The sequence below is a fragment of the Eumetopias jubatus genome, unplaced genomic scaffold (assembly GCF_037043125.1).
Source record: "Eumetopias jubatus isolate StellerSeaLion01/CBP00866 unplaced genomic scaffold, mEumJub1_p1.0 scaffold_6, whole genome shotgun sequence".
Classification (NCBI taxonomy): domain Eukaryota; kingdom Metazoa; phylum Chordata; class Mammalia; order Carnivora; family Otariidae; genus Eumetopias; species Eumetopias jubatus.
In genome coordinates this window covers 21,791,786-21,817,858 of record NW_028274812.1, presented here as the reverse complement: position 1 = coordinate 21,817,858, position 26,073 = coordinate 21,791,786, and the positions used below count along the sequence as shown (strand labels likewise).

Genomic DNA, 26,073 nt, shown 5'->3' with positions numbered 1-26,073 from the left:
AGGAGGTGAGAAAGGCTAGAGATTGAGTTCAATCATGTAGCCAATGATTCCATCAATTATGCCTACATAATGAAACTTCAATAAAAACTCTGGGCACTGTGGCTTGGTGAACACATAGATATGCTAGGAGGGTGATGGGTCCTGATTCCATGGGGAGAAGGCATGGAAACTCTTTATGTGAGACCTCCAGACCTCACTCTATGTGACTCTTCATTTGACTGGTCCTGATTTGTATCATTTACAAAAAAACTGACAATCAGATGTGTAGCACTTTCCTGAGTTCTGTAAGTCATTCTAGAATATTATCAAACCTGAAAGAGTAGTACAACCTCCAAATTTGCAACTAGTTGATCGGAGATTGGAAGTGCAGGTGGCCTGGGGACCCTGAACTTGCAGCTGGTACCTGAAGTGAGGGCAGTCTTAAACCTGTGGAGTCTGATGCTAACTGTAGGTGATTCACATCAGAATTGAATAGTGGCATTATAAAGATTTTATTTTATTAGTCAGAGAGAGAGAGGCAGGCAGAGGGAGAAGCAGGCTTCCCCACTGAGCAAGGAATCCAATGATGTGAGGCTTGATCCCAGGACCCTGGGATCATGACTTGAGCCAAAGGCAGATGCTTAACAGACTGAGCCACCCAGGCGTCCCCAAATAGTAGTACTATAGCAACAAAGTTGAGAACCACTCTTCTAGGAAAAGATGCTTCAGAGCATTAAGAGAGTGCCAAAATCAAATTGTCCATCCAGGTCAAGGCAGGGACATTATCAGGGTCCGATTAGCATGGGGTAGTGTGGAAGGAGTATGAGGGCAGGCAGGAATGAGATAGAGGTGCTTGGCCTCAAAGTTCCATCTGGCAGTGAGAGTAGAAATTATAAACCAGGACATAAGGTCAGTCATGAAAAGTACCTATATGTTGTGGGACACTAGAGCTCAGTGCTCAAACAGATAAGCTCCATTGTCCCCAGAGGCAGGCACATTGTCCCCCAGAGGCTTTGACACACAGCCACAGACTCTTGGTGGTGGAGCATCACCCCCAGCAAAAGTCGTTGGATGGAAGCTCTCTATTTCACCAGGGCTGGTTTCATGAGTAAGGTGGGGTTGAAACGGCTAGTCCTGGAATTATGGTCATTATGGCTGGATGGATCTGGAGTCAGTAAATATAAGATTTAAATAATCTAAATTCTTCCCATAAGTGGCTTCTTAAAAAAAATATGCTGAACATACAATAATTTGAATATATCTTGTGTCTTGCATTTCTTGATATGGAAAGCTGAATGAGAAGCTCTTGTCAAGGGTGGGATGTCACCAAGCAAGGTCAGGTGACTGGCTGACTTCCAAGAAGCGGCATTCATCCTCAAGAATCTGCCACAGTCTGGAGTCTTTCTCAGCTTTCCAGGTGCATCATTTTCATCTTGCTACCACTCTAAAGTTGATTCTTCTTGGACAAGCTGATTCACACTGAAGTAAGCCTCGGGTGTCTGAAGTGTATAACCCAAATGTGTGTGAATTCATAATACATCAGTAGGAATGGGGTTTCTCTATACAAAGAACTGCTTGGGAAAAAAAAAATGTGGGGTGAGCATGCAGTTAGAACAAGACGAATCTGTTGTACCACACTTAGAACGTCTGATGCTCTGAAGCCCTGTGAGACAGATGGCAGCCATCTCCACCGTGGGGTGGGCACACCCACTCTCTGACTAGACTTCCGCCTCCCTGCGTGGCATCAGTCAGACCCTGCAAAGCTTGCCTCTGCAACTGTCCCTTTGTTTTGCTTTCTTTATTGATCAATGCTTTCTGCTGATTGATTCATCTTTTCTTTAGATGTGTTATTAACTGTAATTGGGTCACTGCCAAATCTCGCAGGCCCGATAGCCATTTTGTCTCTTTATCAAGGTGACTTTACATGGTTCTCTGCTGGCCCATCATGGAGTGATTTGACTCTCAGAGTACAATTTTCCAAATTTTCTCCTGATTTAAAAACACATTTTTAACTGAAAATATATAAAAATATAAACATCCTTCATAATTCTACCACCTCATTGGAACATAATTATATTCTCTTTACTTACAAAGTTTTTTTCTGGGTTTCTGTGAGTATTCTGTTTTATTTATTTATTTGTTTATTTATTTAATCTACTAAGAGATAATTTGCATATAAAATCCACCTCTTTTAAGTGTAGAATTCATTGATCATTTTTAAATACATGGAGTTGTATAGTGATCATCACAATCCAAGTTCAGAACATTTCTGTCAGTTCAAATTGATTTGCAATCTCCATTCCTTGCTCCAGTTCCAACAACCACTAATCTATATTCTGAATCTACAGATTTGCCTTTCTGGACATTTCATAGAAATGGAATCATGTGATCTTTTGTTACTTAGCATAATGGTTACTTAGTTCTTCGATGTTGCAGCATGTATTTGCAATCTGTTCCTTTTTACTGCATAATAGACTTCCATTGTGTGGATATGCCACATTTTATTTATCCATTCACTGCTTGATGGAAGTTTGAATGGTTTCCACTTTTCGGTTATCATGGATGATGATGCTTTGAGCATTTATGTGCAAGTCTTTGTATGGACATATGTCTTCATTTCTCTTGGGTAGATACCTAGAAGTGAAATTGCTGCACTCTATGGTAAATTTATGTTTAGCATTTTAAAAGACTGTCAAATTCTTTTCTAAAGTGGTCATGCCATTTTGACTTACCACCAGCAAAGCATAAAGTTTCCAGCTTCTTCACATCATTGCCAACACTTGGTATTATCTGATTTTTTGAATATAGCCATTTTAAGTAGGTATGAAGCAGTATCTCACTGTGGTATTGATTTGCATTTTCCTAATAACTAATGATATTACATGTCTTTTCATGTGCTTATTAGCCACTTGTATATCTTCTTTGGTGAAATGTTCATCAAGCCTTTTGTCTCTTTTTTTAAGTCCAGTTGTTTGTCTTATTATTGATTTGAAAGTGTTCTTCATATATTCTAGATACTAGTCCTTTATCAGATACATGATTTGCAAACATTCTCTTTCTATAACTTATCCTTTCATTTCTTAATGGTGTCTTTTGAAGTACAAAAGGTTTTAATTTTGATGCAGTCAAATTTAGCATCCTTTTACAACTTGCTCTATGATCTATTTTGAATTACTTTTGTGTGTATGATGTGAGAGGTTAAGGATCTAAATTCATCTTTCTGCATGTGCGTATCTAATTATTCCAGCACTATTTGCTGAAAACACAATTCACATTGAATTTTCCTTACCCTTTTCCAAAAATCAATTGACCATAAATATTTCTAGACTCTAAATTCTGTTCCATCAATTTATATGTTTTTTTATATCAGTACCACAGTGTCTTGATTACTGTGGTTCTATACTGAGTTTTGAAATTAGAAAATTTGTTCTTCTTCTTGGCAATTCTACTCTGCTTTTTGAGTTATAGTCACCACTTGGTATGGTTTTTCTCTTACCTCTCTTGCTGTTGTTCCCACACCTGGTTGCTGTCAGGGTATCCGATACTAGAACACTCTCCTTCTTCTCCGCCTCCTCCTCCTTCTTTTTCTTCTTGTTCTTTTCACCGCTTCCTTTAATTGTATGCTTTGGTCTGGAAATGAAAGAACACTGTCTTATATTGATGCCATGCTTTCTATTTCTCCCACCATGCATGGGTCCCCAGCACAGAGAGGACTGGGAAATCATAGCCCCTGGTATAGTTTCAGAATGGAGTACACTCTCTCACTCACTCCTATATTGACACATGAAGCTTATAATAAAAGGAGGCAATTGTCCAACTGTATTCACTAGTTTTACTTTACCCAGGGAACTGAGTTCATATCTGGACACACAATATGAGTTTTTCCAGTAAATACAATTTGTTTCCCCTCTGAGACATCAACTTTTTCCTCACCTAAGGCCATGCACTTCCAGTCAAGTCTTTATTTCTTAATCCTCCTGAGCAGCATATTGCACTCTTTTGGTAACAGTGGTGAGTTCAGAAGAAAGCATGTGACACATTCAGAGCTATTAACATACAACGAAACTTTTTCTGGATTTCTGAAAGATTCCCATTCGGCCTACTAGACTTGAGATTGCAGAAAGGTAAGGCTGTATTTTTTTTTTAACCATGTTGCTCTTCTGAGGGAAAAGCCTCCCTGGATTTCTTTCTTAGAGAAATGGAGCTGGGAAATGAGAGAGAGAGTGAATCCTGATTCTGGCCATGTTCTGTGAGCCCCTGTTCCAAACCATGCCTTGAATGAAACTTACTCTGGAGTTTTTTAATTATGTGAGCCAATAAGGTTTCCTTTTTGCCAAAGCTAACTGGGTTTTGTTTTTGTTTTTTGCTACATGCAACCAAAATACTTTTTACTGATTCAGTTTAAGAGAGACACTGATAATTTAGAATAAACCCAGAGAAGAATTGCCAGGGGAGGTGAGTGTGACCAGAACTGTGTCAAAGGGGAAGAAAGGGAAGAGTTTGACTTGAAGAAAGAAGGTCTGGTGTGTATGTGTCGCAGGAGAAGAAGGATGTTAACGGTATGGGGGAGGAAACTAAAGAAAGAGAAATATCTCCAAATATTTAATTAGAATTATTGATAAGAAGGTCCTGGGAAACATATTTCAACTCAAACTGTTAAAATTTTAACAACTTAATGTGTCTATAAATGGAATGAATTACACTGACAATGTTTGCTATGTCCAGAAGGGTTTTAAATGATTTACCAGAGATCTTGTAGAGTGAATTCAAGTAACCCAATGGATGGTGTTTTTTTAGAACTTAGTCATTTGAGTATCATCTTTATAATTTTTGCCATATGAGAAAGGTACAACTTGTACCATCTTTTGTTCAGGAATTTCCTTACATCAACTCCTTATTCTTGTCTAAATAAGTTTATTTTAGAATGAAACTTGAATTCACTTCAATAAATTAAAAAAAAAAGAATCAGTGGCCAAAAATAAATATAATAAAACAAAACAGTGTTATTAAATCCTAACTAGAATTTGCCTGGCCAAAGCTCTGTGTCTGTGATCTGGGCTCTCTTTGTGAAAAGGAAAATTAATAGTTGAAGATATGATAACACCAAACTGATCATTTATCTTTCTCTAGTCAGAAGGATTAAACAAGAATTGAATAGGAAAGTTTTTTTCTCACTAAGCAATTCAGTGTTTTTAATGGCATGCCTGTGTGCCACCTAAAATCATCTATCTATTCATACATTTGGAAAGCCTCCAGCCTGGGTGTAATTCACACAAGAGCTTCCCAGTCTTTTCACAACTTGTCACACACAGAGAACAATATTATGTGGCACACTGGGGTAAACTAAGTCAGCTGCTCACCACCTGAGACGACTAGCCCAGGGGAGCTGACTCTGGCCCAGGCAGCACACCACCCCCACCGTTGGGGTGGAGGAGATGAATATATTGACACACAAGTAACTCTTTTTTGTTTTAATTTTTTATTGTTATGTTAATCACCATACATTATATCATTAGTTTTTGATGTAGTGTTCCATGATTCATTGTTTGTGGATAACACCCAGTGTTCCATGCAGAGCGTGCCCTCTTTAATACCCATCACCAGGCTAACGCATCCCCCCACCCCCCTCCCCTCTAGAACCCTCAGTTTGTTTTTCAGAGTCCATCGTCTCTCATGGTTCATCTCCCGCTCCGTATTCCCCCCCTTCATTCTTCTTCTTTTTTTTCTTAACATATATTACATTATTTGTTTCAGAGATACAGATCTGTGATTCAACAGTCCTACACAATTCACAGTGCTCACCATAGCACATACCCTCCCCAATGTCTATCACCCAGCCACCCCATCCCTCCCAACCCCCACTCCAGCAACCCTCAGTTTGTTTCCTGAGATTAAGAATTCCTCATATCAGTGAGGTCATATGATACATGTCTTTCTCTGATTGACTTATTTCGCTCAGCATAAGACCCTCCAGTTCCATCCACATCGTTGCAAATGGCAAGATCTCATTTCTTTTGGTGGCTGCATAATATTCCATTGTATATATATATACCACCTCTTCTTTATCCATTCATCTGTCAATGGACATCTTGGCTCCTTCCACAGTTTGGCTATTGTGGACATTGCTGCTATAAACATTGGGGTACGTACCCCCTTCGGATCACTGCATTTTTATCTTTGGGGTAAACATCCAGTAGTGCAATTGCTGGATCACAGGGTAGCTCTATTTTCAACTTTTTGAGGAACGTCCATACTGTTTTCCAGAGTGGCTGCACCAGCTTGTATTCCCACCAACAGTGTAGGAGGGTTCCCCTTTCTCTGCATCCTCCTCAACACCTGTCATTTCCTGACTTGTTAATTTTAGCCATTCTAACTGGTGTGAGGTGGTATCTCATTGAGGTTTTGATTTGGATTTCCCTGATGCTGAGCAATGTTGAGCACTTTTTCTTGTGTCTGTTGGCCATTTGGATGTCTTCTTTGGAAAAATATCTGTTCATGTCTTCTGCCCATTTCTTGATTGGATTATTTGTTCTTTGGGTGTTGAGTTTGATAAGTTCTTTATAGATTTTGGATACTAGACCTTTATCTGATATGTCATTTGCAAATATCTTCTCCCATTCTGTCGGTTGTCTTTTGGTTTTGTTGACCGTTTCTTTTGCTGTGCAAAAGCTTTTTATCTTGATGAAGTCCCAATAGTTCATCTTTGCCCTTGCTTCCCTTGCCTTTGGCGATGTTTCTAGGAAGAAGTTGCTGCGGCTGAGGTCGAAGAGGTTGCTGCCTGTGTTCTCCTTTAGGATTTTGAAGGACTCCTATCTCACAATGAGGTCTTTCAACCATTTGGAGTCTATTTTTGTGTGTGGTGTAAGGAAATGGTCCAGTTTCATTCTTCTGCTTGTGGCTGTCCAATTTTCCCAACACCATTTGTTGAAGAGACTGTCTTTTTTCCATTGGACATTCTTTCCTGCTTTGTCGAAGATTAGTTGACCATAGAGTTGAGGGTCCATTTCTGGGCTCTCTATTCTGTTCCATTGATCTATGTGTCTGTTTTTGTGCCCGTACCATACTGTCTTGATGATGACAGCTTTGTAATAGAGCTGGAAGTCCGGAATTGTGATGCCGCCAGCTTTGCTTTTCTTTTTCAACATTTCTCTGGCTATTCGGGGTCTTTTCTGGTTCCATACAAATTTTAGGATTATTTGTTCCATTTCTTTGAAAAAAGTGGATGGTACTTTGATGGAGATTGCACTGAATGTGTAGATTGCTCTAGGTAACATTGACATCTTCAAAATATTTGTTCTTCCAATCCATGAGCATAGATGTTTTTCCATTTCTTTGTGTCTTCCTCAATTTCTTTCATGAGTATTCTAGAGTTTTCTGCATACAGATCCTTTGCCTCTTTGGTTAGATTTATTCCTAGGTATCTTATGGTTTTGGGTGCAATGTAAATGGAATCGACTCCTTAATTTCTCTTTCTTCTGTCTTGTTGGTGTATCAGAATGCCACTGATTTCTGTGTATTGATTTTATAACCTACCACTTTACTGAATTCCTGTATGAATTCTAGCAGTTTTGGGGTGGAGTCTTTTGGGTTTTCCACATAAAGTATCATATCATCTGCAAAGAGTGAGAGTTTGACTTCCTCTTTGCTGATTTGGATGCCTTTTATTTCTTTTTGTTGTCAGATTGCTGTGGGTAGGACTTCTAATACTATGTTGAATAGCAGTGGTAGAGTGGACATCCCTGCCGCGTTCCTGTCCTTAGGGGGAAAGCTCTCAGTTTTTCCCCATTGAGAATGATATTCACTGTAGGTTTTTCATAGATGGCTTTTATGATATTGAGGTATGTACCCTCTATCCCTATACTCTGAAGAGTTTTGATCAAGAAAGGATGCTGTACTTTGTCAAATGCTTTTTCTGTATCTATTGAGAGGATCATATGATTCTTGTTCTTTCTTTTGTTAATGTATTGTATCTCATTGATTGATTTGCAGATGTACCAACCTTGCAGCCCAGGGATAAATCCCACTTGGTCATGGTGAATAATCCTTTTAATGTACTGTTGGATCCTATTGACTAGTATTTTGGTGAGAATTTTTGCACCCATGTTCATCGAGGATATTGGTCTGTAATTCTCCTTTTTGATGGGATCTTTGTCTGGTTTTGGAATCAAGGTAATGGTGGCCTCATAAAAAGAGTTTGGAAGTTTTCCTTCCATTTCTATTTTTTGGAACAGTTTCAGAAGAATAGGTATTAAGTCTTCTTTAAATGTCTGATAGAATTCCCCTGGGAAGCCATCTGGCCCTGGGCTTTTTTTGGGGGTGGGGGGAGATTTTTGATGACTGCTTCAATTTCCTTAGTTGTTATAGGTCTGTTCAGGTTTTCTATTTCTTCCTGGTTCAGTTTTGGTAGTTGATACATCTCTAGGAATGCATCCATTTCTTCCAGGTTATCTAATTTGCTGGCATAGAGTTGCTCATAATATGTTCTTATAATTGTTTGTATTTCTTTGGTGTTGGTTGTGATCTCTCCTCTTTCATTCGTGATTTTGTTGATTTGGGTCATTTCTCTTTTCTTTTTGATAAGTCTGGCCAGGGGTTTATCAATCTTGTTAATTCTTTCAAAGAACCAGCTCCTAGTTTCGTTGATCTGTTCTACTGTTCTTTTGGTTTCTATTTCATTGATTTCTGCTCTGATCTTTATTATTTATCTTCTCCTGCTGAGTTTAGGCTTTATTTGCTGTTTTTACTCTAGCTCCTTTAGGTGGACACACAAGTAACTCTTGTAGTTAGCATTCTATTAAGAGTTCTTGCCAGGACGCCTGGCTGGCTCAGTCATTAACAGTCTGCCTTTGGGTCGGGTCATGATCCCAGGGTCCTGTGATCGAGCCCCGCATTGGGCTCCCTGCTCCATGGGAAGCCTGCTTCTCCCTCTCCCACTCCACCTGCTTGTGTTCCCTCTCTCGCTGTGTCTCTCTCTCTGTCAAATAAATAAATAAATAATCTTAAAAAATAGAGTTCTTGCCAGGAGTCTGTAATTCTATACTATTTACTCTTTAAATTTCTGGAATCCAAAAATTCAGCTTGAAGTAGTCACTTTTTATTTGTATGTCTGAGAGCTGACAGGCTGGGTAAAGATCATCTCTACACCTTCTGGAAAATTCTCTTGTTAGATATTTGGCATCTCCCTTTGTGCATATAACAGAGGAGCAACACTGAAATCAAGTTCTGTGTTTCAGTGGGAAAACATATCCCCCTAGCTCCCTGACCACTAAATGAAACCACAGCCAACATCTTTTCTTGGATTTATACTACCCTTTTCTCCAACTGGTACATTGGAAAGTCTGACTCAGTAAAAATGTGGTGTGTGTGTGTGTGTGTGTGTGTGTGTGTGTGTGTGTGTTTAAAGAAACCTCCACAATCCTTCTAGTCTTACGTGTATAAATGCACTTTAGTGCTGACAACAATCAGTTCATTCTACACCAAATAGACAATCAGGTAAGAGGAAATCATCTTTAAGAGCATAGCTTTTGGCTGGGGCTACCTTATTTGGAAGAATTTGAAATGTTGTTACGGCTTGCCAGGCTCTGTGGCTGGAGAACATCTGATACCAGTTTAAGATTCCATGGTTCATTAAAGGATTTTGGTCTGTTCCCTACTCTTTTAGTATTTCCTTAAAACAGACTTTAGGATTTTTCTAAATGGACAGATTATTTCTCTGAGTTTATTTCTGTTTTTCCCTGCATTGTCTTTTTTCCTAATTGTGGGGATTTACTGTCACTGGTGGTTTCCTTTTGAGTTCTTTGAGTCCGGGTGGGAGATCATTTTTGGCTTCAGACTGGAATGTCCCAGAATAACTGCTGTTTAACAGGCTACTTGTGTGTTGCAATTTTAAGGAACTCCCATGGTTGAGGCTGAGACTATCTATAGGCACCAAATAGAGTGGGAATATTTATATTTCTGATTTCTGTTCTAAGACTCCCATCACTTCAAAGTACATTTAGCCCAACTCTTTACTCAGACCTGGAAGAAGCAAAGCAGTGTGTGGACATCAGAGAATATACTATAGACTGAGTGTTGGTGTCACCCAAAATTCATGTGTTGAGACTGGTTCTGGGTAGTTTTGCTGTAAGCATCTTTGCCACAAATGTTTTTGCTACATAACTAATTGGTTGTCAGGTAATTTTGCCATAAAAGACAAAATCACGAACAATAAAAGAGAGCTAGTCATTAAAAAGGATGTAACAAAACATGAAAAATGAATGACAAAATTTAAAAGACTGTATTGCAGAATGCAAAACATTGGAATGTATCCGAAATATATAGCATAGGTTCATGGCAATATTGCCCAGATAGCTGGTTTTATTTTGTGAATTGTACCTAAGTATTTGTCTTCAAAATCTTTAATTAAAAAAAAAACCCCAAAACCAAAAACAAAATCTTTCATTCGTAGCATTATACATTTTTTTTGCTTGTTGACACGTCTCCCTGTTTAGCATCATGCTTTATCTTTTTTCACTAAAATTTCTTCCTTCATTAAGAGAGGTATCAGTTTCTAAATACTAGGATGCATGTTTGTAGATGTGCTTTGTATTGAGTTGTGAAAGCCTTTCACATTGTTCTTTGTTTTTGGCATATTGTTCCATCTCCATTTATAGATGTTCCAAAATTCCATGGGGAATGGGGATTAAAACTCTCTGCCACTGTATAGACCATTATGAAGGCTAAGGTTTATATAATATATATCTACAATATAAAAATGGATCTCTGCATTAATGGAAAAATGAAACCAAACTATCAACAAGTTTTTTTTTTAATCATTTACAGCAAAATTGCTGCATGGCCAATTAGTTGTGCAGTGAACATGCTTGCAGCAGCTGTTTACAACAAGGATACTTACAGCCGAAATACCTGACAAAGTTTCAACTTCAAGCCCAGATGTGATGGTATTTGGAAGTAGAGGTTTGGGGAGGTAAGTAGGTCATGAATGGGACTCATACCCTTACTGAAAATAAAAAGGTCCAGAGGGCTCCCTTTCCCCTTCTGCTACGTGAAGACACAGCGAGAAGACAACTGTCTGTGAACCAGATAGCGAATCTGCCGGCACCTTGATCTTGGCCTTTGCAGACTCCAAAACTGCAAGAAATAAGTGCATGTGGTTTAAGTCACCCCGGCTATGGTATTTTTGTTATAGCAGCCCAAACACATTAAGACTAAATGTAATAGTGGGGCACCTGGGTGGCTCAGTCATTTAAGCATCTGCCTTCTGCTCAGGTCCTGATCTCAGGGTCCTGTGACTGAGTCCCTCATCCGGCTCCCTGCTCGGTGGGGAGCCTGCTTCTCCCTCTCCCCCCTGCTGTGCTCTCTCGCTGTTTCTGTCTCTCCCTCAAATAAATAAATAAATAAAATCTTAAAAAAAAAAGACTAAATATTATAGTAAGAGGCAGGATTTTAATTCTAAGTGCTTTTCAATTATCCTGGGACCTTGTTAAAAGACAGATTCTGAATCAGTAGGTCTGTGGTGGGGACCAAGCCGTTGCCTTTCTGACAAAGTCCTGGATGCTGCTGCTGCGGCTGGTGTAGGCACCATATTTTAAGAACCCTTGGTCTGAACTATTTCCCAAATTTGCCACCAGAGGTGGCTGTTAGATATACCGGACACTGAATCTTTCTCTTAATATTGATTTAGCAGGGCGCCTGTGTCGCTCAGTTGGTTAAGTGTCCAATTCTTGATCTCAGCTGGGGTCTTGATCTCATGGTCTTAATCTCAGGGTCGTGAGTTCAAGTCCTGCATTGGGGCTTAAAAATATATCTATATCTATATAGATATATCTCTATATCCATATATATAACTTAAAAGATAGATAGATGATAGACTGATTGATCCAGAGGTCTGCATTGGGATCTTTAGCCTGCCCTTTCAAGAGCCCCTTCATGCTCTGGTTCCAGACTACCTCTTCACCTGATATAGTAGGACTCTTCTACTGCTCCGTTCATTCATTTTCCTCTCACCCTTTCAATCTGTCTCTTTCTCTCCCCTCCCTCCTTTCTTCCCACATATATTTGCTGAGCATCTCCTTGGGATATAGATCTGAATAAGACAGAGAGACTCTGCCTTTACAGACAATAGATAAGTAAACAGATAAGTAAATAGGAGAATTACAGTTTGTGACACAAGCTAAAAAGGAAATAAATATGGTGATATGATGCAAAGGGGTAAAGCCGAGGTAGGAAACAATTTAAGCCAAGGTTGTGAAGGGTGTTCTCTAAGGAAGATAGTTAATCTAAAATTCATATCCGACCCTCCAATCTAAGCCATACTACTGCTGAATGTGCCTGTGTTTTGGGGACACATTGCCTGTGTTCATGCTGTTTCTTTCACCACGAATGCCTTCTCACCAATCCCATCTACCAATTAAAAACCAACGTAAATGCCACCACCTTCATCCAGGTTCCCCAGCCATATGTGAGATCTCGCCCCTCTGAGCTCCCGAAGCACCTGCTATACTTCTGATCTTGTCTTGATTTTTCTGCCTTAAATTGTAGTTGTTTTGTAATAATAATGGCTGCATTTTGTGAAAGCACACTATTAATTTACATACATTATCTAAATTATTCAACAACATTGGGAGCTGATCTTATTATCTCCATGTCATAAATAAAGAAACTGTAACTTCGGAGAGTCTAGGTAACTTGCCCAAAGTCTCACAACAAATGAGTGACAGAGCTGAGATTCAAATATGCCCTCCCAGTTGATCTGTCCTATCTCCTGTAGCAAATCTTAAGCAACACAGAAGTGACTACTTTGTCTTTATATCCTTCAATTAAACAAACAAAAAAATCAAGTTGCAGAAGAGCTGTAACATTTGTGAAACACAAAGAGAAAAAAGAAGAGAACAGAATTCCCCTCCCAAATTATATTAGTTTGCTAGGCTGCTGTAACAGAGTACCACATACTGAATGGCTTGAACAACGGAAATTTATTGTCTCACAGCTCTGGAGGGTAGAAGTCTGAGATGAAGAGGTCAATAGGAACATACTGCCTCTGAGGGTGCCTGGGAAGTATTTGATCCAGGTCTTTCTCCTAGCTTATAGTAGTTCCTTGGCTTATGGAAGCATAGCTCCAACTAATGTGCACATGGTGTTCTCCCCATGTGTGAATCTCTATGCCCGAATTTCCCCTTGTTATTAGGATACCAGTCATATGGAATTAGGGGCCCATCCTACTGACCTTGATTTAACTTAACTAATTACATGTGCAACAATCCCAGTTTCAAATAAGGTCAGATTTTTAGGTAGGGGGCTTAAGACTTCAATATACGAACTTTTAGGGGACACAGTTCAACCCACAATGCAATTCTACCATGTAGCCTCCATCACAACGCTGATCCCTTAGCCAGACACCCTGACATGGTTGTTATAGTTGTCCTTTCTTAAAACCAACATTACAGAGGGGTCACATGATCAATTTAGACAAGTTTTATTGCACTCACATGGAACCTGGTTTTAGCTTTGGTCTTTGAAAGATTCTGTCAATCTGACATCAGTATTAGCTTTTCACATAAGCAAAAAGGTCATCTACTTAGTACCAAAAGCTTGGTCTACTTGAAGCTACTCTTACCTGTGATTCCTTCTGCCTCTCACGAAAGGGCTGAGTCAATTTCTGTATATAACATTACAATACCTACAAGTTATGTTTGATGGTGCTTAAAATGCTTAAATTTTATTTCAAAATGGCTTTAGCTTAGTGAGTTTCACTAAGTTTCAGCGGTAAAAGGAAATGAAATGTTAATATCAAGAACTATTCCCATCAAGAAAGAAGTTGGGCTGGTAATTTAGGAAGCCCTACATGGGAGATGATCTCTACACAGTACATCATAATGCAAAATAGGTGAGAATGTTGCAAAGTCAAAAAATTAAATGTAAAGTTCAACCAAGCACAAATTGCAGGGGCATGTAAATGTGGAGAATATTGAAGAGGCCAAGTGTAGCATTTTGCTTAAGGGACTGCAGAATTCCTGAAGACAGGGACTCTCTCCTCTGACTCAGCTTTGCTCCCCATCGGTGCCTAGCCCAGGGCATTACACAGAATCAGTTTTAATACGTTAAGTTGAATGAAGTGTTTTTTTGGTTTTTTTCAAAGTATCTTATCCCTCTTAATAGAGATAGGAAGCATTCACACTTACACTGTAGAAGTTAAATAAAGAGGGGTAGTGTTTCTATATGCCAGGAGCTGTTTTAAGTACAAGCAGGGAATGAGGTTGGCTCTATTATCTCCACCCTAAAGCTAAGGGAACAGAGAGATGAAATAGCTCACACAACTAGGAAATGGTAGCCATGGGAATTCACACATAGGCTGTTTACATTGAAAGCCCACATTTGTACATTGTACAATATGTCCATTAACACCACTGGTGAGCAGCCAGACAGCTTTTTTTTTTTTCCTAAAGAATTCTTCAATTGAGATGTTTACTGTCAGCTAATCAGTGTGTTACTCCTGTTGAATTTAACAAATTCAGTGTGGTGACTAAGCATTCCATCTTTGATAGTTCTCTAGACCTAAATTTAAGCCCTGGCTTTGGTATAGCTTGGATATGTAACCCTGTGTTACAAACTTTTCCAAGACTCCATTTCATCATCTGGAAAATAAGGCCAATGATTCCTACCTCATAAAGTTGTGATTACATGTTTAAAGCATTAGACACAGTGCTTGATACGTAATAAAAACTCAAATGATATCTAAAATGTATACCTATTTTATAAGTAGTATTTCATTGTATGGATATACACAATTTGATTATTCACTGTTAATACATATTTGGATTGTTACTAGCTTTTAACTATTACAAATAAAAGCTACTATGAACATTCTTTTTTTTTTAAAGATTTTATTTATTTATTTGACAGAGAAAGACACAGCAAGAGAGGGAGCACAAGCAGGTGGAGTGGGAGAGGGAGAAGCAGGCCTCCCGCCGAGCAGGGAGCCCGATACGGGGCTCGATCCCAGGACCCCGGGACCATGACCCGAGCCGAAGGCAGACGCTTAATGACTGAGCCACCCAAGCACCCCTACTATGAACATTCTTATATAAGTCTGCCAAAGGAGTTTAAGAAACTTTCCAAAGGAGTTGTACCATTTGATATTCCCACTAGCCATGTATGAGAATTCCAGTCCCTACACATTCTTGTCAGTGCTTGGTATGGTCAGTTTTATTTATGTATTTATAGAATTTGTTTTACTGTAGTAAAAAATCATAGAATTTACCATCACTATTTTTGAGACACAGATATATATATATAGAGAGAGAGAGCATGAGCAGGGGAAGAGGCAGAGGGAGAAGCAGGCTTCCCGCTGAGCCAGGAGCCCGATGTGGGGCTGGATCCCAGGACGCTGGGATCATGATCTGAGCCAAAGGCAGACGCTTAACCATCTGAGCCACCCAGGCATCCCACCATCACTATTTTTAAGTGTACAGTTCAGTAGTGTTAAGTATATTTGCTCTGTTGTGAAATATTGTACATAATGTTGCCGTGAAACATCCCCAGAAACTTTTTTCATTTTGCAGAACTGAAACGCTATACCGATTGAACAACCCCCCACCCCCCTCACCTTGCCCCTGCCAACCAGCATTCTACTTTCTGTCTCTTTGAATCTGACTACTTTAGATACCTCATATAAGTGAAATCATACAGTATTTGTCCTTTTGTGACTGGATAATTTCAGTTAGCATGATGTCCTCAAGATTCATCCATGTTATAACACGTGATAAGATTTGTTTCCTTTTTAAGGTGGTATAGTATTCCTTTGTATGTATAGACCCCATTTTGTTTATCCATTCGTCTGCCAATGACATTTGTGTTTCTTCCACCTCTAGTTATTGTGAATAGTACCACTATGAACATGGAGGTACAGACATCTCCTAGACCATGCTTTTATTTCTTTGGGATATATATCCAGAAGTGGGATTGCTAAATCATATGGCAGTTCTACTTAAATTAAAATAATATGACTAATTAAATTAGTAATTAATTTAAGGTAATTAATTAAATGAGCAATTAAAGTAGTATTGGGGGGCCCCTTGGTGGCTCTGTTGGTTAAGCATCTGCCTTTGGCTCAGGTCATGATCCTGGGGTCCTGGGATTGAGCCCCACATCGGGCTCCCTGCTCAGCGGAAGCCGGCTTCTCCCTCTGCCCCTCCCCCTGCTTGCACTCTCTCCCTAAAATAAAATAAAATAAAGTAAAATAAAATAAAATTGTATGAGGAACTGCCATACTATTTTCCAAGGTGGTTGCACCATTTAAAAATCCCACCAACAATGCTCCAACTTTTCCACATCCCTGTCAACACTTGTTTTTCCCTTTCCTTTCCTTTCCTTTCCTTTCCTTTCCTTTCCCTTTCCCTTTCCGTTTCCCTTCCCTTCTTTCTCTTTCTTTCTTTCTTTCTTTCTTTCTATCTTTCTTTCTTTCTTTCTTTCTTTCTTTCTTTCTTTCTTTCTTTCTTTCTATCTTTCTTTCTTTCTTTCTTTCTTTCTTTCTTTCTTTCTTTCTTTCTTTCTTTCTTTCTTTCTTTCTTTCTTTCTTTCCTTTCTTCTTATAGTAGCCATCCTAATGAGTATGTGATATCTCATTGTAGTTTTGATTTGCATTTCTCTGATGATTAGTGATACTAAGCATTTTTTTCATGTTTATTGGCCATAAGTTGAACCATCCAGGAATAAATTCTACTTTGTGGTGGTGTATAACCCTTTTAATGTGCTATTGAATTCAGTTTGCTAGTATTTTGTTGAGGAGTTTTGCATCAGTATTCCTTGGGGATATTGGTCTGGAGTTTTTTTGTAGTGTGTTTATCTGGCTTTGGTATCAGCATAATACTCATAGAAGGAATTTGGATGTGTTCCCTCTTCAATGCTTTACAAGAGTTTGAGAGGGATTGTAGTTAATGCTTCCTTAAATATTTGGTAGAATTTTCCAGTGACACTATCTGGTCTTGGGCTTTTCTTTTTTAGGAGGTATATATATATTTTAATCCTTGTCCTTAGAAACTAGAGAGACTATACATGATTTGGAAATGAGACTACCAAATAATAGCCAAAGAAGAATAATCAATCCATTCTCTGCCTTCTCTTTTGTCTGGTCACCCAGAAGTGTATTACCTGTTATGATGACCATTGCCTGTCACTTGGAATTATTTTTATCTGTGCATTCACCTGAACCTACTTTCCCTTGCACATCAATTAAAGACCCCTTTTCACCTACTGGTACTCCAAGTCTCTGAGGCCTGGCTATAATATTGATATTCTGTGCCATGTTGTCTTTTGACTGACATTGCCCATTAGGTATACCCCACTTTCCTCTCTGATCGCCACATCTCATTTCTGGTAGAGAAAATATTGTTGCTGGATTTTTTTCCTTCCACCTGTATCATGACAGAGCCCTGACCAACTTTCCCAAGTAACTGCACACAATTTAGAGATCTTTTGAGAACCAAACAGCTAGCTATTTGAGACTCATGTCTTGCAAACTGATGAATACCTGTAATTCAGGTCTTTAAAACATGGCTTCTGCATTTTCTTACAATCTAATCTTCAGTCTTTTCCTGATGCTCTAGCCCAGACATCTATGAGCCAGGGGAATCTGTTGGGAGGTTTTTGTTTACTGATGCAATCTTCTTAGGAGTTATGGTCTGTTCAGACTTTCTTTTTCTATTGATTCAGTCTCTGTAGGTTGTCTGCTTCTAGGAATTTTTCCATATCTTTTAAGTTATCCAATTTGTTGGTATGTAATTGTTCATAGCAGTCTCTTCTAATCCTTTTTATTTCCGTAGCATTGGTAGAAATGCCCCCTCTTTCATTTCTGATTTTAGTTATTTGAGTTTTTTTCTCCTTTTTGCTTAGTGAATCTAAGGGTTTCTCAATTTTTTTGATCTTTTCAAAAAGCAACTCTTAGCTTTGTTGATTTTTTTCTATTCTCAATTTCACTAATCTCTGCTTTAATCCTTGTTATATCCTTAAGATAATAAATTTATGTTATTTTTAAATCACAATTAAATATTTTTTCATTAAAAAAAGAAAGGAAGATGGGGCACCTGGCTGGCTCAGTCAGTAGAGCATGCAACTCTTAATCTCAGGGTCATGAGTTCAAGCCCCGCATAGAGCTTACTTAAAAATAAAGAAAGAAAGAAGAAAGTAAGCAAGCATATCAGTTTGCTTGGGGTAAGGAATGGGAGGGAGGGATTATCAAGGGTCATGAGGAAACTTTTGAAGCTAATGGATTTATTTGATTGTGGTGATGGCTTCACAAATACAAATATATGTCAAAACTCATCAAATTGTACACTTTACATATATGCTGTTTATTGTATGTCATTATACCTCAATAAAGCTGCCAAATTACAGATTTTCTAAAAACAAATCATATTTAAATTTTTAGATATACATTACTACAAGTGATTTTTTCCTAAGTGTAGTCTATTCAAAATTCCTTAACTAAAAAGTCAATATGAGTATATTTGTCTCCTTTACATTTTCATAGCTCTCCAATTTTGATTCTGATCTGCTGTTACAATTCTGAGTCCATTTGTCTCAGTTTTCTTCAGAAGAGGTAGTACCTCCAAGGATTGAAGTTCAACAGAGATACGCTTGCAACCATTTTTCAATTAGGCTTTCATCATGATGTCTTCCGATAGCTATTCATCCCATCAAAAGAGGTTGTATCAATGAGATGATATTGTTTTCTTAATTTTTTAAAGCATATAGCATTTATGACATTATTGCAGACATTTCATATATTTAACTTAGAAGGTTTTTTTATTTTTAAAAAATATTTTATTTATTTACTTAGAGAAAGAGTGAGAGAGCATAAGCAGGGGTAAGGGCAGAGGGAGAGGGAGAAGCAGGAAGCCCACTGAGCGGGAACCTGCCATTGGGGCTTAATCCCAGGACCCTGGGATCATGATCTGAGCCAAAGGCAGATGCTTAACCGACTGAGCCACCCAGGTGCCCCAGAAGTTTATTTTTCTTTTTTTTTTTTTAAAGATTTTATTTATTTATTGAGAGAGAGAGAATGGTAGAGAGAAAGCATGAGAGGGAAGAAGGTCAGAGGGAGAAGCAGACTCCCCGCTGAGCAGGGAGCCTGATGCAGGACTCGATCCTGGGACTCCAGGATCATGACCTGAGCCGAAGGCAGTCGCTTAACCAACTGAGCCACCCAGGCACCCCAGAAGTTTATTTTTCAAGAGCTTTATTTATCAACAACAAAACCAGCAATGATGTTATATTACCCCAGATGGCTTTAAGATGCTAACTGTGTTGAAGAATTTATACAGTTTAAACCGCAAATATGACTACTTTTACACTATTGCCTTTAAATAAATCTGAAGCCCCTCTTTGTTAAAACATAAAACACTAGTATGTGCTATATAATAAATGATTTTATTTTTTTAATAGTATTTTAAATACTATTTATTTATTTATTTTTTTAAAGTAGGCTCTACGCCCATGATGGAGCCCAATGCGGAAACCCAAACTCATGACCATGAGATCAAGACCTGAGCTGAGGTCGAGTCAGTTGCTCAATCAGCTGAGCCACTCAAGCAGCCCGAGATGAAACATGTTTTAAGGTAGCCAGACCTAGGTGCAACTGGGCATTTTTTTCTTTGATTCTTAATGATGACCAACGTAATCACACCATGTTCAATGCAGTCGAAAGATTTCTTCTCCGCTTTTGTCTTCAAAACTAGAAATTTGCCCTCTTCGTCTAATTAATTCCATTATATACTCCACATACAGCAACTTCAACTCCACATAGTGGCTTCATCTGCAATTTAAATCTTACTAGTTCCAATCACCCTTGTGGAAGGCTGTGGCTTCTATGTAATTTATTCAGCATTTTGTTCAAAAGATATTTATTGAGCGTCAAACTATGTGCCAGGGCTCTCTACCAGAGACACACACAGTAGCAAATAAGAAAAACATGGTCACTCTCATGGAATTTATAGTCTAATTGGAAGACAGATATCGAACAAGCAATTATAAGATTGATGAGTGTTACAATAAACGAAGTACAGGATGTTTGCTATGAGAACATTTCTTTTTTCCTCTGGGCTTCAGGAGGAAAAACCACCAGGTTAAAAAAAAAATGATGGTGTGCCCTCCAGCCCCCTGCTCCTGGCAATCCAAAGGAATGATTCCACATAGGGAGTATCTGTATCAAGAACTAGAAACAAGCCCCTGTAAGTATTTTTTTTCCTTCCTTTTTTAGGAATGTAGAAGCATCCTTCTTAGCAATTGGCATGTTTCCAGCTTAGCTGCTGACGGCATGAGACTAGGTATCTATAACAATTCTTTTGGTTTTCTCTTGGCGACTCCAGTTGTTCCCGTTTTCTTAGCTATCCCTGCCTGGGAGATACAGAGAAACAGCCCTCAAAAAGAGATTGCGTTCCTATGTTTTGAAACAATGGCTGAGGCAGTGGTTTGACAGCATCTGATTTGTCTCTTCAAGTTTGAAACAATGGCTGAGGCAGTGGTTTGACAGCATCTGATTTGTCTCTTCAAGACAAATCTTGAAGAGATTTTTCTTTTTCCCTTAGGTCTTAGATTTCTTGAAATACCTGGGAGTTCTCAGAGAAAAGCCTCTGCGGATTTTTAAGGCCCCATTTACAAGTCAATGGTATTTCTGCTATGAAAACCATTTGGTGGATCTATGCGCACAGTTAAGCTTGTCTGGGAGGAAGTAAATGAGCAACTTGGGTCTTCTGCAGGATCCGTGGGTTCAGCCTCACCTCCAGTGTCAGCAGCAGCCAAAACAGCAGAAAAAAAGAGGGTTGCATCTGGTTAAGAATACAAAAGAGAGAGAAGGCTAACCTAGGATTATTTTTCAAACCAGGGCTAAGCCAAATAGAAGATAAATGACATGTTTACATGTAGAGTCCTATAGAATTTAGGCTAGGCCAAGAATGCAAGCCTGCTCAAGTGAGTTCCCTTTTCTCCATGATCTGTCACCCTAGCTCACGGAGGAGGGGACAGGAGCTCTGGGGCCTCCCGGCCACGCAGGTCTTGCCGCCTCCCTCAGCTTCCTAACAGCCCTGGTATGCAGGAGGAGGGGTGCAGGTCTGTGAGACTAGTTCAGCATTTCTCATGAGTCTCTACTTCTTTTGGCTGGCGAGGATGAAAAATTGTCCTGGCAATGGACCAGGGATGATCAGGCAGCCCCTCTGTGTGAATGTTAACACCGTGGGTAGAAAGAGCCCTGAGCTTTGGGAAAATCATGCAACCTCTCTGGGTCTCATTTTTTCCTCATTTTAAAAGGGGCTAGGTTAGAAGGCTGCGCAGCTGAATTGTGTGGGATACTTGTTAAAAGTGGGTATTTCTGGCCCCCCCCTGCAGATTCTGATTAGTGGTCGGATGTGGGGGTAGGAGGTGAGAGTGGGGTGAGGGGTGGGAGGATGGGTTGTGGTCTGTTTTTGAGAAGCTCTGTGGCTGATTCTGCTGGTGACCAGTGTGGTTCTGCTCTAAAATCCCTCAGGGATGGTTTGGGGAAACCACAAAGTTAATATTCCACAAGGAATTCACAAGGGATGGTTTTGGGAAACTAGGAATACACCTAATATTGTACTAGGTAAAGTCTCACAATCTATGGTGAAAAGAATGTATTTGTTGCTCTTCCTCCCATCTCCCAAAGAGGAATCTGGGTTGATCCCAAGGTTATAGATATAACAATAATAACAATAATAGAAAATTTACTACACACCAGCCACTGTTCTAAACATTTCATATGTCTCCATAAAATTCTCTCAACAACACTGTGAGGTAGAGTATTACTATTATCCCCATTTTACAGGTGAAGAAAGCAAGGCATAGAAAAGTCAAGTAACATACATGTGGTAACACAGCAAAGTGTCCTGGCTGGATTCAGGCTGGCTCAGGGGAACTTTCTGTTTGGAGAAACTCAAGTAGTGTCCCTTTTCCTTTGGGTGGCAGTGGCGTTTTTGTGGAAAAAGCCCAGGGTTTGGCATAAAACACTTAGCTAAATTCTGGTGCAACTACTTACCAGCTGTGTGATCTTGGGTGACCTTACTTAGCCTTGCTAAGTGTCTTAGTCAGCTCAGCCTGCTGTAACAAAATACCATAGACTGGCTGACTTGAACAACAAACATCTATTTTTCACAGATCTGGAGACTGGGAAGTCCAGGATCAAGGTGCCAGCCAGTTTCATTCCTGGGGAGAGGCCTCTTCGTGGTTTGCAGAAAGCCATCTCCTCATTGCACCCTCACCCTGCGGGGGTGGGGGGGAGTCCCAGTCTCCCGCTCTTCTTAGAATGGCCCTGATTCCACCATGGGGGCTTCATCTTTATGGCTTCTTTTAAATCTAATTAATGTTCGAAGGTTCTACCTTCAAATTCCATCACATTGGGAGTTAGAGTTTCAACATGGGAATTTTGGGAGGACATAAACATTCAGTCCATAGCACTAAGCTTCAATTTCTTTATCTGCAAAATATATATCACACCTATTTGTAAGGTTTAACAATGAAATAAGATTTTTATAAGGCCTTAGCTCAGTCTCATAATAAAAACAAAGTATTCAAACTTTTCCTGACTATGTATCATGTACTGTTGAAGAAAATCTAAAGAATAATAACGATTTATGGAATGCCATTCTTTCAGAACTATGCTAAATGCCTTTATGCATTGTATTCACTGGATCCTTCATAACACCCTGCAAGTATCATTAGTAAGTATTGCTATCACTATTTTATAGATAGGGAAACTGAGAGGCTAAATATTTTCCTGAAGTCACAGTTGGTGACTAGCAGAACTGGGAATGAAAACACATTGTGTGCTCTGAGTTCTAGGATATTAGCCTCTTCTGTTTTTATGAGAATATATGAAACTCATTATTTAAAATGGTCATGAAATAAATATAAATGAATATTTTTTACCTAAGAGTTCTGAGGTTGCAAGAAATGTTTACCATGAGCCTCACAAGGAGAGAATTCAACTCTTTCATCTTAACAATGACTTTATTTGCTGACTAAAAATAAGAATACATGGGGAGGGGGACTTGGGAAGATATTAGTCAAAGGGCGTACGCTTTCAGTTACCCAAGACTACGAGGTCCTAGAGATTCACTGCACAGCATAGTGCATATAATTAACACACTGTATTGTATACTTAAAAAACTGGTTAAGAGAGTAGATCTTATATTAAAGTTTTTTTTTTTTTAAAAAAGAGGGAGGGTGGGAACTTTCATGGGGGATGGTTATTGCATTGTTTATAGTGACAGTTTCTTTTTTTAAAAGTTTTTATTTATTTATTTGGCAGAGAGAGAGTACAAGCAGGGGGAGTGGCAGGCAGAGGGAGAGGGAGAAGCAGGCTCCCCGCTGAGCAGGGGGAGCCCGATGCGGGACTAGATTCATGGACCCCGAGATCCTGACCTGAGTCAAAGGCAGTTGCTTAGCCAACTGAGCCACCCAGGTGCCCTACAGTGACAGTTTCATGGGTGTATGCTTATCTTCAAACTCACCAAGGTGTAAACATTAAATATGTACAGCTTTTTTTGTATGTCAGTCATACCTCAAAAATATATATATATAAAGACACATGATCTTACAATGGGACAAAATGGCCAAAAAGGAATACAGTAGCCCTGATCTCTGTTTTGCCTCTCCTCCTCCCACCCTCCACTCTTGACATCTATTACCAAAGGCCAACTTCAAGGAGAGAAATATAGCTCTGAAATCACTGAGCCTGAGGGAAACGTTCTTTTCTAGAATTCTTTAGTGTGTGAGCTGTCACCCAGCCCCTAGTTTTCTGTTTCTGACTCATCAAGGGGTGTAGAAACATTTATACTCTCTCCTTTGGAAGAATTCTTCTGTGACCTTTTCCACCTCCAGCCCAGCCTGCAGGCTGAACATGTTGGTTAAAGACAGAAAAACTCAATTTTTAGAGAAACCGATAAACAAACTGAGATTGAGTTTCCTTTTTAGGAAAATCTTCTAGATCAAAAAAAATCAGTATTACTTTTAATATTGAAAAAATGAGTTGGTTATGAAATTCTTGGGAAAAAGTATCATCGTAGTATTGAAATTTTTTGAAGATACTGCAGTATAATCACAAAACCACACAACTGGTATTAGAAACAAAGGCACTGACAGAACAACCTCTTTTCCAACATAACCGGAAAAATGATTATAACCACCAAATCTCTGTCAAGTCCAGGGAAATGCCAGAGTAACCACACTATTCATCTCACCAACCGCAGATAGTTAATCAATCACAAAGACAGAAAAATGAACAGTGAGGACTTCTAGAATTTAAAGAAGTTAACCCTGGGAATCTTGGCACCGTTGATGCAATGGCCCCTCAAGTTAATATTGAACAAACCATACCATTAGCCGAAGAAAGATAAGCAAAATATGTGGGGTTCTGGTGCAGCTGGATTGAGCCACTTGTGGGACTAGGTCTCACAGAAGGTTCTAGTAGGAGTGGCCTGGTAATAAATAACATTTTGTGATAATTAAACAAGGATTGTTACAAGAATTGTGGCCAAGAAATAAGCCAAAATTTATTCATGTTTTTGTGCTTTAATTTTGTTGCTGACCTTATCTTTCCAACTTGTAATTTTGATATGGTCCAACTTTCCTCATCTACTTAGTTTCAATTTTATTTAATCATTATAGAAATAAGCTTAAGTCCCTAGAGAAATCTGTAAGCCACTCGATAGTTAAATACTTATTAAGACAATGACAGCAAGAAATTCTCTTTTCTCTCCTCTCTCTTTTTTAAACAAAGATTGGTGGAGAATCGGGTGATCTCAGGCCTAAAGTATTTGGCTTTCCCCTTTGTTCAGGACTCCTGGTAAAGCAGGGGTGGCCTGGTGATCTACAATTAAGATGACAATCTACCCCCCCCTCCCGCCCCCGTCTTTTGCCCCAAGCTTTGCATGTATAAATTAAGACTTTGGGGTTTTACAAGATGCTAGTACTTTTAAAGACTGTTGATATTATTGTCATTTTGATTAACAGATTTGTAGTGATTGTAATTAACGTCAGCCAAAAGATGAACTAGAGATTTTTGCGAATTTGAACAAAATCTATTAGTATTACTTTTAAAAACAAAAAACAAATGAAATAACTCCGCTTCCATAATTAATTTCAAAGGACAACCATCAAAACGGTAGTCTTCCCCAAAGAGTGGGGAAATCTTTTAAATATGTATTTTAAAGGATTTTGCAACTGCAAAACAGACAAAAGTCCCTCCACTTAAAATTTGAAGCTAATAAACTGCTCAGAAATCTTGCTAAGCTAATGAATGAGACCCGTTTCCTCAAGCTGTCCCTGATAACGTTGTAGTTGAGGGAAGAAAAAGCTCCTTTTCCTACCCCTCTGCCATGGGAAGAGCTGGAGCTAGAGGCTTGCTAAGAGACCACACCTAAGGGAGGGGTTTATCCCTGCCCGGTGAGCCTGGGTCCAGTAAGCCCCGCTTAGACAGGATGCAGGTTGAGTACAAGTCTGGCTGGAATTCCCAAAAAAGAGGCACAGCCAGGGTGGGGCAGAAGCACAGTCCTCCAGATCCACAGCTGCTATCAGTTTCCCAAACTGTTTTTAGAATCCTCAGGGCTGGGGAGTGGAATAGGTCGTGCTCACTCCAGATGGTTTGGTTTGCAAATCTGGGAAGAGAGCCAGATAGACCATTTTCTTCCATAATTCTGGAGATGATGTGTGCTCTCCAGAGATGTAAAGTCATAGACTTATAGAACTGGGCCTTTGGAGATTATGTAGTGAATCCATCTACTCATTTTACAGACCAGGCGATGAAGGCATTAAAAGTTAAGAACTTTGGGCCGGTGGGTGGCTCAGTCAGTTAAGCATCTGACTTGGGCTCAGGTCATGATCCCGGGGTTCTGGGATCCAGCCCCTCGTAGGGCTCCCTGCTGAGCGGGAAGTCTGCTTCTCCCTCTCTCTCCTCCTCCCTCCCTCATGCTCTGTCTTTCAATAAATAAATAAATAAATAGATAGATCTTTTAAAAAAAAAGTTAACTTGCCCGAGGTCATTACATAGTTGGTCTCCGGTAGAGCTAAGAGTTGAACCCAGTGTTTTCT

At 39.3% G+C, this 26,073-nt stretch overlaps 1 long non-coding RNA gene and 1 pseudogene across 7 annotated transcripts in view; one reads left to right on the top strand and one right to left on the bottom strand.

Annotated features, from left to right (window-relative positions):
• LOC114222741 (uncharacterized) overlaps positions 1 to 26,073 on the top strand; it is a 49,945-nt gene that overhangs the window by 18,769 nt on the left and 5,103 nt on the right. For all 7 annotated transcript variants that reach the window (XR_015768298.1, XR_015768297.1, XR_015768296.1 and 4 more), the window contains 5 exons: positions 1,271 to 1,463; positions 10,801 to 10,945; positions 19,457 to 19,592; positions 20,234 to 20,300; positions 22,637 to 22,703. This is a non-coding gene — a long non-coding RNA (uncharacterized LOC114222741). The remainder of the gene's footprint in view (positions 1 to 1,270; positions 1,464 to 10,800; positions 10,946 to 19,456; positions 19,593 to 20,233; positions 20,301 to 22,636; positions 22,704 to 26,073) is intronic.
• LOC148164045 (single-stranded DNA-binding protein, mitochondrial pseudogene) lies at positions 16,997 to 17,530 on the bottom strand (annotated as a pseudogene).